The sequence below is a fragment of the Schistocerca cancellata genome, chromosome 11 (genome assembly GCF_023864275.1).
Source record: "Schistocerca cancellata isolate TAMUIC-IGC-003103 chromosome 11, iqSchCanc2.1, whole genome shotgun sequence".
Lineage (NCBI taxonomy): Eukaryota > Metazoa > Arthropoda > Insecta > Orthoptera > Acrididae > Schistocerca > Schistocerca cancellata.
This window is the reverse complement of record NC_064636.1, coordinates 147,966,468-147,982,486: the sequence shown is the minus strand read 5'-3', so window position 1 is coordinate 147,982,486 and position 16,019 is coordinate 147,966,468. Positions and strand designations below refer to the sequence as shown.

Below are 16,019 nucleotides of genomic sequence, written 5' to 3'. Positions count from 1 at the left end.
TGGGTCTGACACACCGGTGTCAATGTGTTCTTTTTTCCATTTCCAGGAGTGTATAATATGATATAATGGCTCAGTTGAATAAATGCGTAGAATTTATAGCAAGAGTGGATGATCAGTGGCGACAAAGAATTGCATTTCAAAGATTCTCAAGGGGAATCCAGATTTGAGGAATTAGCGCCTTTTACAATTACTTTCGTAGTACTCCCTCATTTAGATGCCGATGTCTCAAGGCTATTTAGCAGTATGAATGTAATAAAAATCAAGAAGAGGAATAGAATGAAGTTAAATCTTTCAACTGCTATTATTAAGAATACGCTGTGGTTTGAGGTTGGAAGGCAAATGCTGCACCGAATACGAAATTACAATAAACGTTGCAAAACAAATCGCTACCAATCTGAAACCGACGATGATGATGATGGAGACAAAAATGATTCATCTGAAGAAACGAATTCATTTAAATAATTAGCCGTTGTTACAGAACTTTTTGTATGTTCCTGTCCTTGGGCTTGATGATTTATTTATTGTATGTTCGTATAATGATTGTGAATATTTTATTACTTAATAATAAAGGAAACTAACTGCTAATATACTTATTGTTTTCTTTCACAATAACTTAAAAAAAATTTTAGTGTAAATTGTAGCGATTATGAGAGTAGAGGCATTTTTGTTAGTGGTTTTCTGGTGGTTTTTGCGCTTGAAACTCGTGGGGAGCTCACATTAACTGTAGACAACACTGGCAACAACTCGATTGGTGTGTGAAGCGCTGTTAACAGCCTTCTGTGGTGCAGTATGTGAGGTAACACGGTGGACTAACGAAAGACAGCCGGAGCCACGTTACCTACATCACAACGGGAATCTAAATTTTACTCTTAATCTCTGAAAACGGTGTCAGTAATGTTCAAGGGGATTTAGGGCTTGTAGCCAGTCGTCGTAAACTTCATTACACGATATTTCGGCTGACAACCGCCAGCCATCTTCAGGTGAGCAGAACATGGGCTGACGAAGACTATTTTTTTTCCTTTATTGTATTTCAAATCCCTATCGGGGTGGGCGGACAGCAGCATATGCGCTGCTCTTCAGCTGAAAGACATAGAACAAACAATAGAAGACATTTAAAAATATACAAAGGAAAAAACATGGTGAACATACAGGGTGTTTCAAAAATGACCGGTATATTTGAAACGGCAATAAAAACTAAACGAGCAGCGATATAAATACACCGTTTGTCGCAATATGCTTGGGACAACAGTACATTTTCAGGCGGACAAACTTTCGAAATTACAGTAGTTACAATTTTCAACAACAGATGGCGCTGCGGTCTGGGAAACTCTATAGTACGATATTTTCCACATATCCACCATGCGTAGCAATAATATGGCGTAGTCTCTGAATGAAATTACCCGAAACCTTTGACAACGTGTCTGGCGGAATGGCTTCACATGCAGATGAGATGTACTGCTTCAGCTGTTCAATTGTTTCTGGATTCTGGCGGTACACCTGGTTTTTCAAGTGTCCCCACAGAAAGAAGTCACAGGGGTTCATGTCTGGCGAATAGGGAGGCCAATCCACGCCGCCTCCTGTATGTTTCGGATAGCCCAAAGCAATCACACGATCATCGAAATATTCATTCAGGAAATTAAAGACGTCGGCCGTGCGATATGGCCGGGCACCATCTTGCATAAACCACGAGGTGTTCGCAGTGTCGTCTAAGGCAGTTTGTACCGCCACAAATTCACGAAGAATGTCCAGATAGCGTGATGCAGTAATCGTTTCGGATCTGAAAAATGGGCCAATGATTCCTTTGGAAGAAATGGCGGCCCAGACCAGTACTTTTTGAGGATGCAGAGACGATGGGACTGCAACGTGGGGCTTTTCGGTTCCCCATATGCGCCAGTTCTGTTTATTGACGAAGCCGTCCAGGTAAAAATAAGCTTCGTCAGTAAACCAAATGCTGCCCACACCCATATCGCCGTCATCAATCCTGTGCACTATATCGTTAGCGAATGTCTCTCGTGCAGCAACGGTAGCGGCGCTGAGGGGTTGCCGCGTTTGAATTTTGTACGGATAGAGGTGTAAACTCTGGCGCACGAGACGATACGTGGACGTCGGCGTCATTTGGACCGCAGCTGCAACACGGCGAACGGAAACCCGAGGCCGCTGTCGGATCACCTGCTGCACTAGCTGCGCGTTGCCCTCTGTGCTTGCCGTACGTGGTCGCCCTACCTTTCCGGCACGTTCTTCCGTCACGTTCCCAGTCCGTTGAAATTTTTCAAACAGATCCTTCATTGTATCGCTTTTCGGTCCTTTGGTTACATTAAACCTCCGTTGAAAACTTCTTCTTGTTGCAACAACACTGTGTTCTAGGCGGTGGAATTCCAACACCAGAAAAATCCTCTGTTCTAAGGAATAAACCATGTTGTCCACAGCACACTTGCACGTTGTGAACAGCACACGCTTACAGCAGAAAGACGACGTACAGAATGGCGCACCCACAGACTGCATTGTCTTCTATATCTTTCACATCACTTGCAGCGCCATCTGTTGTTGAAAATTGTAACTACTGTAATTTCGAAAGTTTGTCCGCCTGAAAATGTCTCAAGCATATTGCAACAAACGGTGTATTTCTATCGCTGCTCGTTTAGTTTTTATTGCCGTTTCAAATATACCGGTCATTTTTGAGACACCCTGTAGATGTGAAAAAGGGGGAACATTATGGAAGACAATAGACGAAAATCGGGTGACTGTAAAATGGAGATAAAAACCGTAAAATAGTAGCACACACAAAAAACCACACACTGGGACAGTTAAAAGAGCACAAGGCACAGTATGAGCGGAGCATAAAAGTATCTATGGACGGCGTAAACCATAACACACACTGACAGTAACACTAAGTACAAGGCCAGCACACAAAATCTCACCTCTCGATGCACAGGAGAAACAGCAGTAAACACAATACTGACGATTATGATCAAAACGGAGCCCGACCCCATCGAAGGAGAAGAGAGTTTGATGTCCTGGGGGAGGACGACGGGCCTCGATTGTCCGCCACATTCTCAGGATCTGAACACATCGGCCTCCTTTTTGTGGGGCTGTATTAAAGACAAAGTGTACAGCAGTAATCGCAAAACTGTTGCTGAGCTGAAAACAGCCATACAGGAAGTTATCGACAACATCGATGTTCCGGTACTCTAGCGGGTCATGGAGCATTTCGGTATTCGTCTGTGCCTCATCATCGCCAATGATGGCAGGCACTTCTGTTTATATTTTGTAATTTCTCCTCGGCATTCCAAAAAAATTATGTCTCCTTTGTGCTTCCATCGACAGTGGCGTCGTGCCTCACTATAAATACAGACAATACAAACTAATTTGATGCTTTTTCTCGATGAAAAAAATTAAATACTATCTGAAACTTCCTGGCAGATTAAAACTGTGTGCCCGACCGAGACTCGAACTCGGGACCTTTGCCTTTCGCGGGCAAGTGCTTCGGTAGCTCGGATGGTAGAGCACGTGCCCGCGAAAGGCAAAGGTCCCGAGTTCGAGTCTCGGTCGGGCACACAGTTTTAATCTGCCAGGAAGTTTCATATCAGCGCACACTCCGCTGCAGAGTGAAAATCTCATTCTGGAAACATCCGCCAGGCTGTGGCTAAGCCATGTCTCCGCAATATCCTTTCTTTCAGGAGTGCTAGTTCTGCATGGTTCGCAGGAGAGCTTCTGTAAAGTTTGGAAGGTAGGAGACGAGGTACTGGCAGAAGTAAAGCTGTGAGTACCGGGCGTGAGTCGTGCTTCGGTAGCTCGGATGGCGTACTCGCTTTGGCGGTACATATACTAAAATTAGAACGATACAGAGAAGATTAGCATGGCCCCTGCGCAAGGATGACACGCAAAATCTTGAAGCTTTCCACATTTTTTAAGAAAAAAACAAAAAAGAAGATGGTAGAGCACGTGCCCGCGAAAGGCAAAGGTCCCGAGTTCGAGTCTCGTTCGGGAACACAGTTTTAATCTGCCAGGAAGTTTCATATCAGCGCACACTCCACTGCAGAGTGAAAATCTCATTCTAAATACTATCTGCTTGATGCCTTCGCCGGCACCGACGTCATGAACCACGTGACAAAAAAAAAACAGTTCATGTTTGTCTCAGTCTTCTTGATCAATGTTCGTAAAATAATTTAAAATCAATTTTCCTCTTCTTCGGGGGAAAACAAAACTTCATTTGTCAAAAACAAAAATCTCCCCCTAACAACCTAAATCCGAATATCTGTAGTGATGTTTATATGTTGCATAAAGTGTGTGCACTCCGTAGTTTATAACTAATTTATGTCTTTTTTTCATATAGTGCAATAATTGCCACCCAGTACGTCGACCAAGTAGAACAAAATCCGACAACAGAAACGTCCACGACAGATAAAGGTGTGGCCGAGCTGCCGCCACAGTTTTCCGAACCGGCGTCAACAAGTGTTTGCGCCGTTCTGCTCCGCCCGCTTCTTGAGGTTATCTGCTAATTGTCTGGCGTAGGTTTTACCTTTCGGCATTTCCTACAGCTTGAGAGGGTTGTGTTAAATTTGTTCATCTTTATTTGCAGTGTGGCTTGTGTGTGTGCGGACACGGGGTGTGTGCATGATGTTGTAGGGAGCTAATTTACTTTGAAGGGCACCGCTGCATTATCTCGCGAGCAGTGCGATCGGCCGTCTGTATCTGTCGTGTGGATCAGGTTCTTCCCCCAAGCCTCTGATGAGGGGGTTAGTGGACATCGTTGCTTTCTCGTAGAAACGTCTCGCTATCTCCTGGTGACGCTGGAGCACTTCTGGTTCTTCAGCTGCTTCGTGCAGGTATTTGTGCGGAAATTGCGGGTGAACGTGGAATACCCGCCGAAGTATTTTATTCTGAAGGGATTGGAGTCTCTGTAGATGAGTCCTCGCAGCATTACCCCAAACTTCGCACGCGTAGTCGATGAGGGGACGAATGTACATGCGATAAATTAATAGGCCATTTTCGACGGAAAGATCGGAGCCCTCGTTGATTATAGGATACAGCGCTCCCATGCGCTGTGATACTTTGTTCCGGATGTCGTCCACATGCGGTTTCCATGTTAGTTTCTTATCGAGGATCACCCCGAGGTAGCGCACTGTGTCTTGCCACTCCAGTTCCGTATTGTACAGTCGTAGTCGTCGGGTTGGCATGGTTCTTCGCTTCGTGAAGACGATCGTTTGCGTCTTGGCCGGATTGAATCGGATGCGCCATTTCGTTGCCCATTCTTCCAACAAGTTGCAGGCACTCTGAAGACGTGGCCTCATCACGTCGCGCCATCGGCTTCGTGTGAACAGCATCGTATCATCCGCGTATATAGCTTTCTCGACCCTCGGCGGTGTGGGGAGATCAGACGTATACAGGGTGTAGAGCACCGGTCCAAGTACCGATCCTTGGGGCACTCCCGCGCAGATCGGCCGTGCCGTGGAGAGGGCGTCGTCCACTCGAACTGCAAAAGTGCGATGGTGAAGGTATGAGGCAACCAGCTTGACGTAGGCTCGTGGAAGGCCGAACAAGTTTCCAGATGAGCCCCTGATGCCACACGCTGTCAAAGGCTTTCGTAATGTCCAGGAGAACTGCTCCACAAAACTCCTTCCTGTTGAATGCGGTTGTGATGTCGTTGACGACTCGGATGATTCGGTGACTGGTAGAATGTCCTTTCCGAAATCCAAACTGTTCATTGGGTAAGATGTTGCGGAGAGAGATGATGTGTTGAAGTCGTTGTAGAAGAAGCCGCTCAAACAGTTTACTGACGTGTGGCAGCAGGCTTATCGGGCGATAACTCGTCGGGAGGCGTCGGTTTTTGCCGGGTTTCGGTACAGGTACCACAACAGAGTGCTTCCACGCCGCTGGGTAGGTCGCAGTGGTGAGTATCCAGTTAAAAATAGTGGCTAGCCGCACTATTGCAGTCCAAGGTAACTGTTTTAGGACCCGGCCAGTTATGTCGTCAGATCCTGGAGCCTTGTTCGATGGGAGTGCTCGAATCCCATGTTGCACTTCTGCGGGGGTAACAGGTGGAATGGGGTCGCCACCGTCGTCATCTGCATCTTGTTGCAGCAGCGCTTCCGCCTCTTGATCGATGTTATTGACACGCTGGGGGTCCACTCCCTCATTCAGCGGACGAAAGTTGGCTTCAAATGAGTCAGCCAGCAGGTTTGCCTTGTCTGTGGGACGATAGGCAGTTCGATCGGGAGTCTCGAGCGGCGGGATGCGCGTCCGACGGTTGGTGAAGAAACGGATGGCCTGCCAGTTAGCGGGGTCGGGCGTGAACGATCGAAGTTTGGCGGCCCACTGTTGGTTCTTGTGAGCAATGATGGCAGCCTTAATATCGCGGCGTAGCTGATTAATCCGCTTCTTAAGGTCGACATTTCGAGTTAGGTGCCACTCCCTGCAGAGCCTGTTCCGTGTCCTGATGCTGTCTCAGATGTGCTGTGGCAGTCCAGGCGGCGAGAGTTGCGGAGGCTTGGGTGGTGGTGTAGCCAGCTCCAAGGCATCGGTAATAGCGGTGGTGAGCGTCCCCACGGATTCCTCAGAGACCTCCTCATCTGCATTGATGACGTCAACGGAGAAGGTAACACACTCTCGAAAATGTTCCCAGTTTGTGTGTTTCACATTGAGACGGCCGGCATATTGGTCCGGAGCGACGTGCAAGTCAAACAGTACTGGCAGGTGGTCGGAATTAAGAGCATTTAGGGTTTCCGCATTCATAAATTGCGGGATGCCCTTGGTTATGGCCACGTCAATAACATCAGGTCTGCCGCGAGAGGGATAACATGTAGGCTCGTCAGGGCCGCAAACATAGGCCTGCGCTTCTTCCACAGCCTGGAGAAGAAGACGTCCACTCATATTGGTGATCTGAGAGTTCCAGGCGGCATGTTTACAATTCAGATCGCCGGCGATGAATAGTTTGCCAGGTGTTCGTAGCAGGAGTCGGGCGTCGTCAAGATCCAGGAGTCGGCGTGGGCTGCGGTAGGCTGCTAGAAACGTCACTGGTCCGGTTCTGGTTTCCACTACAACCGCAGTCGTTTCGAAAGTCCTAGTAGCAGGTGGCTGAATTTCATGATGTCGGATGGTTCGTCGTATGTATATTGCTGTGCCGCCTCCATGCGTCAGTCGGTCAGTGCGGTAGCAGCAATAATTCGCAATATTGCTGCGAATTCCTGGCTTGAGGAACGTCTCGGAAAGCATACAGATGTCCACGTTGTTGTCCACAAGAAATTGGTGTAATTCCGGCACATCATGCGTGAGATTGTTGGCGTTGTATGCCACAATGCGTAAGTCTTCGAGGTGAAGTGCTCTACTCATGTCGAGTAGGTGCAGCATCTTTTTGGGCCTGGAAGGCGCGGCTGATGGTCGCCTCAACGGCGGCGGCGACGGTGGTTGGAAGTTGCGACATGGCTTTGGAGACTTCAGCAAGAGAGGCAGTAATTTGTGTGAGGAGTGCGAAGACTCCTTGCAAGTCTGGCTGGAGAGGCGGGGAAGCCGCTGGAGGTGCCGGGTCACACCGGCGTTGTGGCGCTGCCGGACGGGCAGGTGCTGCTGGAGTGACATCTGGCTGTAGCGACCGCTTGAGAGCGTCTGCAACCGTGAGACCGGCACGTATCTTGGCCGCCCGGCGGTCCATTAGTGTGGGCCAAGCTGGAGCTCGGCTGGGCTGTACAGGCGGCGGCGGCGGCGGTGGCCGTTGGCGGCGTCGTCCCGTAGCAGTGGTCCTCTTCGGTGGAACAGGAGGCAGGCCACGTTGCCGTCGACTCGCCTCCTTGTGTTTGGGGCAGGAGCGAAAGTTGGCGGGATGAGGTCCGCCGCAAAGTCCACATGTAGGAGGCTGTTCCTTGGCCTTGGTGCACGTTCGACTGTCATGTGGGCCGCCGCATTTTACGCAGACCCAGTCCATAGTACACAGGCGTGCGACATGACGAAATCCTTGGCACCTGTAACACTGTACAGGGCCACGCGTCTTCCGTAATCTTTCTACGGTGATGGACAAGTCACAAAACCGGTCAAGCTGGAAAATATCTCGATGCGCTGGGATATCAGGTAAGATGATGATACGATGTCCTGTGTGCTGATTCGTACCAGGCATTCGATGATGTTCGACGAGGGAGGCGGCGAAACCGAGGTCGCGCAGCTCTTCCTTGACGTCTTCATGCGTCAAGGACACTGGAATGCCCTTGACAAGCGTCTTGATGACCGGAGGGCGAACCGCCGGGAATGTATACATAGCGATGCCTGATCGTCCGAGTTCGTCGACCGTGAGGGTGTAGTCATCTGTTGACGACAATTGTAGTTTCAGTGTGTCGTCTCCTGCCTGCTTTACCGTGAATGGCTGCTTGCAGTGCGTCTTCAGCCATGTATGCAGCTTCTTGTAAGATTGCTTGAAGCGGAGGACAATAGGTGGCACCCTCCTATGCGGGGCCGATGTCGCAGCCTGTGAGCGGTCCTGCGATGACGGCTGTTGGTCGTCCACGGGGGGCGGGGCCTCTTCTCCCGCTCGTTGTTGTGCCGCTGCTCGGCGCTGCTGCTGTTCCGCTAGTGACGACGCGGCTTCGTGAAGCGTCGCTCCCTCCCCCTGGAGAGGTTGATAGCGGTTTGACACATCGAGTTCTGTGGCAACGACGCGCTGGGGCCGTGCCTGTTTCTTTAACGGCGGCTGCAGGAAGCCGTCGACGGTTGCTTCACGTCGATGTTGACGCCGTTCAGAAGCGCGATCGCGGCGAGTTCTTCTGCGCTGCGATGTCTGCTCGGCGGGATCGGCGACGGAGGCGGCGCCGGAGTCCGTAGAATAATCCATTTCGTCATCCAGGGGCAGCTCCGCGGCAGGGGTACTAATACTTCCCCCCACCCCGGGTCCAGTCGTCATAGGTGTGCCGGCAAGCCCCATCGGACCGCGGCCGGCCGGCACGTGGTCGCTCGCTTCTCGCGCGCGCGGTAACTCCCCGTCCGTACTGTGCGACATCTCAGTCGGCACTTGCGCCGTTCTGCGACAACTGGGCCATCTGTCTCCCGGTCATTACTTCTGTGAAATACTAGAGAACGTAACGCCTCCTTCTGTTCGTCAGAGTTTCTGGAGGCAGAATAATCTTCCAAGATGACCGTTCTCCTGTCGACACAGCGAACTTTGTCAAACACTGGTTTCAAATGAACGCAGACGTTCAGATGTTGGACTGCCCTCCCAACGGTGTCGACTTCAGCCCCATAGAGAACGTATTCCCAGATATGGAGAAAATTATGAGGTGTAGATGACCAGCACCGACAACCAAGCCAGCGCTGTCCGAAAGCAGTTCGTGACGCATTGGAAGTGTTGTCACAGAATAACACTTTCATCCCGAAACTTGTTGCCTTTCAAAAAAAAAAAAAAAAAAAAAAAGGTTCAAATGGCTCTGAGCACTATGGGACTTAACTTCTGAGGTCATCAGGCCCCTATAAGTTAGGACTACTTAAACCTAACTAACCTAAGGACATCACACACACACCCATGCTCGAGGCAGGATTCGAATCTGCGACCGTAGCGGTCGCGCGGTTCCAGACTGAAGCGGCTACAATCGCTTGGCCACATCGGCCGGCTGCCTCTATTCCCTGGCGGCTGAATGTAGTTGTAGAGAAGGACGGATATTGGACAAGACACTGAATTATTGCATTGTTTATGACAAATGAAGTTCTGTTTTCCATCGAAGAAGAGGAAAATTTATTTTAAACTATTTTACGATCATTGATCAAGAAGACTGACACAATTGTTTTTATCACGTGGTTCATGAGGTCAGTGCCGACGAAGGCATCAAATAGATATTATTTAATTTTTTTCATCGAGAAAAAGCATCAAATTAATTTGTATTCTCTGTATTTATAGTCAGGCACGACGCGAATGCCGATGAAAGCACAAAGGAGACATCATTTTCTTGGAATGCCGAGGAGAAATTACAAAACGTAAACAGAAGTGGTGCAAGACCGAGATGTAAACGTAAAGTCGAGAGTTTAAGTCCACAGAATCCTCAGTTATTTACTTATGAATGCTTTAAAAATATCAATGCTTTATTAATTCTCGTTGCTCTCCTAAACTAATAACTCGTACTTCGAAATAAAATTCACGAAAGTAACATGAGTCGAACCCCCTGCCTGCAGATTAGAAACTGACCACCTTTACCACTACGCCATTCTACCAATCACATAGGCTGCACTCCCGGAATTGTATGATATGGTTTGTGAGGTCACATCTGTTCCATGAAAAAGGTAGTGATACAGGGTTCAAATGGTTGAAATGCCTCTAACATCTGAGGTCATCAGTCTCCTAGAACTTAGAACTACTTAAACCTAACTAACCTAAGGACATCACACACATCCATGCCCGAGGCAGGATTCGGAACTGCGACCGATGCAGCAGCGCGGTTCCGGACTGAAGCGCCTAGAACCGCTCGGCCACAACGGCCCTCAGTGATACAGGGGAGAGACAAAATAATGTGAACACCTGTACGGGTTGGACCTCCATTTGCCTCTAATACATCTGCGATTCGAATACTGACATATAGTGACTGTAAGGTCTGCAGTAGAATGTTATGACGCTCTTCGATCAGAACCTCTTCTGACTCCTGTACTGCCGAGGGAGGCGGAAATCCTCTCCGGAGTCTGCGCTCCAATAGCGCCCACAGGAGTGCGGTAATGTTCAAGTCCTGAGACTTTGCTGGCCAGGGAAGACGCTGCAGTTCAGTTGCATGCTCCTCACACCACGACTGTACTGTCCTGGCTGTGTGAATGGGTGCGTTATCGTCCTGAAATATGGCATCATTGTCGGGGAACAAGATTTGAATCATGGGTGGGACCAGATCATGTAAAATGTTGACATAATCGTTGGCTGTAACACGGCCTTTGAGAGTAGCGATGGGACCGGTAGAATACCATCGCATGGCTGCCCACGCACTTCTACCTGCATGCTTAACCGTTGGAATCAAGCAACCAGGACTGTAGGCCTATTTTGCCGTTCTCCAGACGTAAACACGGCCCGATGTTGGAATTAACGAAAATGTTGACTCGTCGGTCCGTATTACGTGTTTCCACTGATCACCCGCACAGGATTTATGCCTCTTTACGTTGGTTGCCGTCACTAATGGTTTCGATATAGCAACTCGTCCGCCAGCATTCCCTCTAAGGAGTTCTCGGCGGACAGTGTCGATAGATGCGTGGTCTGGAAGATGGCTATTGGGCTCTACAGTCACTTTTAGCCGGCGTAGTTTTGCGTTGTCTTGACAATTCTTGTTAGCGTATAACGATCTCAGTTATTTAGTTTTGATTTGTGCCCACTATTACGTTTACACTATGATGTCTTCCCATGTTTTGTGTTGGCTGCCATGACGGTTGAAACATTCAATAAGTTGGCTGTCTTCTTTGCTGATACTCCAGGTAATCTTATCCCATTCTGGAACTCTGCTAGGTCTTTCATCGCACGTCGACCTCGGTCTCTGAACGCAAATACGAAGGGTGCACAACCTGCACCGATGCTCGGTCCGTGCTGAACACACACAGTCAAGTACGACACGTGCGTTACCTGCGTTGTAGATCGTCAAACACAACCATCCCATTACTACCACTCCTCACATTATTTTGCCTACACATGCGTGCCAAGAAAAAAACAGCGCAGTGCGTCTTCGACGCAAATGCAAACAGTCCATCTTTATTTTTTTTAATTTGATTTAAGGTCGGGACACACACGTCCGGGCCGTGTCAGGGCCGAGCGTCGGACGAGTGACGGCCGTGCTCCGGTCCGTTCCTGCAGGGGCCACACATGGCCGGGGCACGTCCGTGTCTTTGTTGCTCCTTGTAGTGACTCGGACGCGGTGATCTGTGTTTCTCTATGTGAAAGCTGTAAAGCATTTTCACTAATTTTCATAGTAGTGAATTAGGACTTGTAGCACTTTCTTTAGACGAAAAGGAAACAGAACGAATGCAAACAAGGAGAAGAGATTTATGGACCACAGTGCCTGGAAAACAAGACCAGTACAGGGAGAGTTTCGAACATTATTTTCTCATCTCATCTTTAGATGGAAAGCACGCAACAATACAGGCCCGAAACAACTCAGGAAGTCTCTATTGGAATTACAAAAAAACATATGCCATTGTGCTTCTTGCTCTGGTTGACCCATGTTATAATTTTATTGCAATAGACGTGGGAGTGTACGGAAAAAACTCTGATGGAGGCATTCTAGTAAATTCAAATCTTGGAAAGTCATTGGAAAACAATATGCTTAGCGTCCCAAAGAGTAAAACTTTGCCCGGAACTGATGTTGAACTTCCAATGGTAATTGTAGGCGATGAAGCTTTTCCTCTTAAAACATACTTGATGCGACCATATCCTCGAAGGAACTTAACAAATGATAAGGCTATATTTAATTATCGTTTGAGTCGGACAAGAAGAATATCCTAAAATGCATTCGGTATATTGCAACAGAAATTTCGATTATTTAGAAGAATCCTTCAGGGAGATCCTAATAACCCTACAATGATTGTGACGGCTGCGTGTGTCCTGTACAACTTTATTCCAAAAATGGAAGGTTATAGGGTGCCCGAACAGAGGATGGATCAAAAGGAAACTGCTGAGGGACCCGGAAGATCATCAAATCTTCGAAACCTACCTCGAATTCGTGGGAGATCAACAGATGCTGCATTTGCTGCACGAGAACAAGTCAAAAAATTCCTGAATTCTCGACAAGGGACTGTGGAATGGCAAGAACATGTCGCCTTGGCAATGTAACGATGACATAAACCAAACATCTGTTTGTAAAATAAAAAGTAAATAAATATCTTTCGGGTATTAAAACTTGTATAGTTTTTATCTTACCTTTGGCTTGTAGATCTGTTGCAATTGTCTTCCAAACTCTGTCTTTGTACTCGATATTCCTGTAGTTTTCACTTCCCTGATCGTAAAGAACAGGAAAGTTACGAATTTCTTCTATTAATCCTTCCACATTCGTGTTTTGTACGCAGAACAGTCTTGCGCAGTTGCACAGCAGGCAAGACAATTCTACCGTCAGGCAGTGTCCGTCACGTGAGAAATTAAACATGGCGAATCCCGCCCGGCCCGGCCCCGGCCAGTTGACGTTCCCCGTGCACGGCCCGGTCAAGTGGGGCCCGCCGCATTTGTTCTAATGGTGTATTTCGTTGTCCGGGTGACGGCCGATACTCGGACGTGTCTCGGCACGGACACGGTCCGGACATGTGTGTCCCGACCTTTATTGTTCCGTGGGACCACATTAAGGAGATGTCTCCATGGTCATGGAACGAGTCAATACATGAAATTATAACATGATTGCAGAAACAGATAAAATGAATTATAAGAAACATTTTCAGGCGACACGTCATTAGTTTAAATAAAGAAATCAAGAATGTAACACTGGAATTTGCTTAATTTTTTAGCTCTTCCAGGAGCTCCTCGACAGAATAGAAGGAGTGAGCCATGAGGAAACTCTTCAGTTTAGACTTAAAAGAGTTTGGGCTACTGCTAAGATTTTTGAGTTCTTGTGGTAGCTTATTGAAAAGGGATGCAGCAGAATACTGCACTCCTTTCTGCACAAGAGTCAAGCAAGTGCATTCCACATGCAGATTTGATTTCTGCCTAGTATTAACTGAGTGAAAGCTGCTAACTCTTGGGAATAAGCTAATATTGGTAACAGAAAACGACATTAAAGAAAATACATACTGTGAGGGCAATGTCAGAATTCCCAGACTATTGAATAGGGGTCGACAAGAGGTTCTCGAACTTACACCACACATAGCTCGAACAGCCCGTTTTTGAGCCAAAAATACCCTTTTTGAATCAGAACAATTACTCCAAAAAATAATACCATATGACATAAGCGTATGAAAATATGCGAAGTAGACTACTTTTCGTGTTGAAATGTCACTTATTTCAGATACTGTTCTAATGGTAAATAAAGCGGCATTTAGTTTCTGAACAAGATCCTGAACATGGGCTTTCCACAACAGCTTACTATCTATCCGTACGCCTAGGAACTTGAACTGTTCCGTCTCGCTTATAACATGCCCATTCTGTCTGATTAAAATATCAGTTCTTGTTCAATTGTGAGTTATAAAATGTAAAAACTGAGTCTTACTGTGATTTAGCATCAAATTATTTTCCACAAGCCACGAACTTATTTCATGAACTACATTATTTGATAATGTTTCAATATTACACACAAGATCCTTCACTACCAAGCTGGTGTCATCAGCAAACAGAAATATTTTTGAATCACCTGTAATACTAGAAGGCATATCATTTATATAAATAAGAAACAGCAGTGGCCCCAGCACCGATCCTTGGGGAACGCCCCACTTACCAGTGCCCCATTGGGACTGAACATCATCACCACTCTCAATATTGCGGAGAATTACCTTCTGCTTTCTGTTCTTAAAGTAAGAGGCGAGCCAATTGTAAGCTACTCCCCTTACTCCATAATGTTCCAACTTCTGCAGTAATATTTTGAGGTCAACACAGTCAAAAGCCTTCGTTAAATCAAAGAAAACACCTAACGTTCGCAACCTTTTATTTAATCCGTCCAAAACCTCACAGAGAAAAGAGACTATAGCATTTTCAGTTGTTAAGCCATTTCTAAAGCCAAACTGTACATTTGACAGCAAATTATGTGAATTTAAATGCTGCAGTAACCTTATATATACAACCCTCTCGATAACTTAAGCAAACACCGATGGCATAGAAATAGGTCTATAATTATCAACATTATCCTTGTCTCCCTTTTTATAAAGTGGCTTCACTACCGAGTACTTTAATCGGTCAGGAAACCGACCACTCCTAAAGGAAAAGTTACAGATATGTCTGAGAACTCGGCTAACATACATAGAACAATACTTCAGTACTCTGCTAGATACACCGTAATATCCATGAGAGTTCTTGGCCTTTAGTGATTTAATTATTAACTCAATCTCCCTCTTGTCAGTATCATGGAGGAGCATTTCAGGTAACAGTCTCGGAACACTTTTTTCTACGAGCGCTATATGATTCCCTGTTGGGACTAGGTTTCTGACTTTGAATTCCACGGAGTCACGAAGAACACGAGCCAATTTAAAGTGACACAGTTGATATTCTGCTACGTTTTATTAGGTCTGCTTGTTTTGGAGATGCCGTGTGTGGGAGAGCGATAACTTAATAACAGCTAACGCAATTGTCATAAAATTTCGACACAGCAATGGCAAAGTTACTCATGTGGCAACTGCTCTTGAGACAATAGCCTGCGAATCTTTGAAACGTAAATTCTATCACCATGGTTGAAATGTATCAGGAAGTGCTGTTGAACTGTGTTGCTGTTATTGTGGTCTTCAGCCCAAAGACTGGTTTGATGCAGCTCTCCTGCGCAAGACACTTCATCTCCGATTAACTATTGCACCCTACATCCCTCTGAATCTGCTTACTGTATACATCTCTTGTTCTCCCTCTACGATTTTTACCCTCCACGCTTCCCTCCAGAACTAAGTCTGATGTCTCAGAATGTGCTCTAACAACCGATCCCTTCCTTTAGTCAGGTTTTACCAGAACTTTCTCTTCTCCCCAATTCTGTTCAGCACCTCCTCATTAGTTACGTCATCTACCCATCTAACCTTCAGCATTCTTCTGTAGCATCACGTTTCAAAAGCTTCTATTCTCTTCTTGTCGAAACTGTTCATCGTCCGTGTTTCACTTCCATACATGGCTACACTCCATAGAAATACTTTCAGGAAGGACTTCCTGACACTTGAATCTATACTCGATGTTAACAAACTTCTCTTCTTCAGAAACGCTTTCCTTGACATTGCCAGCCTACATTTTATATCCTCTCTACTCCGAACATCATCAGTTATTTTGCTCCCCAAATAGCAAAACTCATCTACTACTTTAAGTGTCTCATTTCCACACTGTAGCAGCTAGAACCGCTCGGCCACTTTGGCCGGCAGTAGCCGTCCAAGACTGTTTACAGATGATGCTGTCATTTACCGTGTTGTAAAGTCATCAGATG

General features: G+C 46.8%; 1 non-coding gene across 1 annotated transcript; it reads left to right on the top strand.

Moving 5' to 3' along the window:
- Nucleotides 1-3,801: 3,801 nt before the first annotated feature.
- Nucleotides 3,802-3,908, top strand: LOC126109016 (U6 spliceosomal RNA). The gene has a single exon (XR_007523678.1). It is a non-coding gene; the product is annotated as a U6 spliceosomal RNA (small nuclear RNA).
- The last annotated feature ends 12,111 nt before the right edge of the window (nucleotides 3,909-16,019 follow it).